This window comes from Etheostoma spectabile, chromosome 13, assembly GCF_008692095.1.
Source record: "Etheostoma spectabile isolate EspeVRDwgs_2016 chromosome 13, UIUC_Espe_1.0, whole genome shotgun sequence".
NCBI classification, from domain to species: Eukaryota; Metazoa; Chordata; class Actinopteri; order Perciformes; family Percidae; genus Etheostoma; species Etheostoma spectabile.
In genome coordinates, this window is record NC_045745.1 from 3,000,052 (window position 1) to 3,001,084 (window position 1,033).

Below are 1,033 nucleotides of genomic sequence, written 5' to 3' on the forward strand. Positions count from 1 at the left end.
TGAGCCAGCCAAAGCCTCATATTATCATCATAATGCAGAAATCCAGAACATGACCCCTATCAGGGCTGCATGTTGATGCCTGAAAAGAGTACTGGAAAAACACGGACCAATGAGGCCACATGACACAGTTTATGCTGACCCAAGCCACCAGGCATAATCAATGAGCCCCATTTTTCACTAATTAGGAAAGAAAATAACAAGCTTTATGGACCTTAGTAGACATATTATTTGTTCCACCTGAGCACTTAACCACTTCCACTTAAATACATGTTTGCATGTGAGATGTATTTGGATTCAAACGTGCTGCGCAGCTGATTAATTCTGACCTTTGGGCGGTGCATCAAAAGTATTTAATAAATCTATTTCCATTCCACTTAACTCCCAGGGTGCCAGGTTTCATCATCACATAGGAAACAATTAACCATTAATCTATTAATGTCTTTCCTGCATCTCCTTTAATGAAGCTTTTGACTCTCACGCAACAGAACCTGCTTTTAGGGTTATGCAGGTTTTAAAGATTCTTCCAATGTTGGATAATTGGTAGTAGATATGCCAGTGCTATTTTCTTATATGTGATCATCAGCCTCAAGGTACAATTTTCTGAAATTTAAAATTAAATGGTTTTCCTAATAAGGATTATATACTCCGAAGTATACTTTGAAGGCTGTTGGTTCTTGAAAAGAGGTAGAGGTGCATGTCCGTTATGTCCAGGACAGTCTATCTGATGTGTAAAACTTCCAAAATCAACATACAGTTTTGGTTTTTACATGGGACACAATCAGTGTCTCCTTGGTGACAGTACCCCAACCTCCTCATCTCCCCAGACTTCGGCGCTCTTTATCCTCAATCATCCAACCTCGACTCTCTACTCGTACCTGACACCTGCTAACAGGTACTTTTTTAAGTATCACCTCCGTCAAGGTTCCAAGCAAGTTGAGTTGATACCTAAAGGTGACGTGAAAACCTGCAGACTGCTGATTGGTCGGAGAGAATTGTCCCTAATCACTGCGTCATCATTGCTAGCGACAGACGG

General features: G+C 40.9%; 1 long non-coding RNA gene across 1 annotated transcript in view; it reads left to right on the forward strand.

Moving 5' to 3' along the window:
• Positions 1-1,033, forward strand: part of LOC116700170 (uncharacterized) — a 22,786-nt gene that overhangs the window by 21,599 nt on the left and 154 nt on the right. The gene's annotated exons all lie outside the window — the stretch shown is intronic.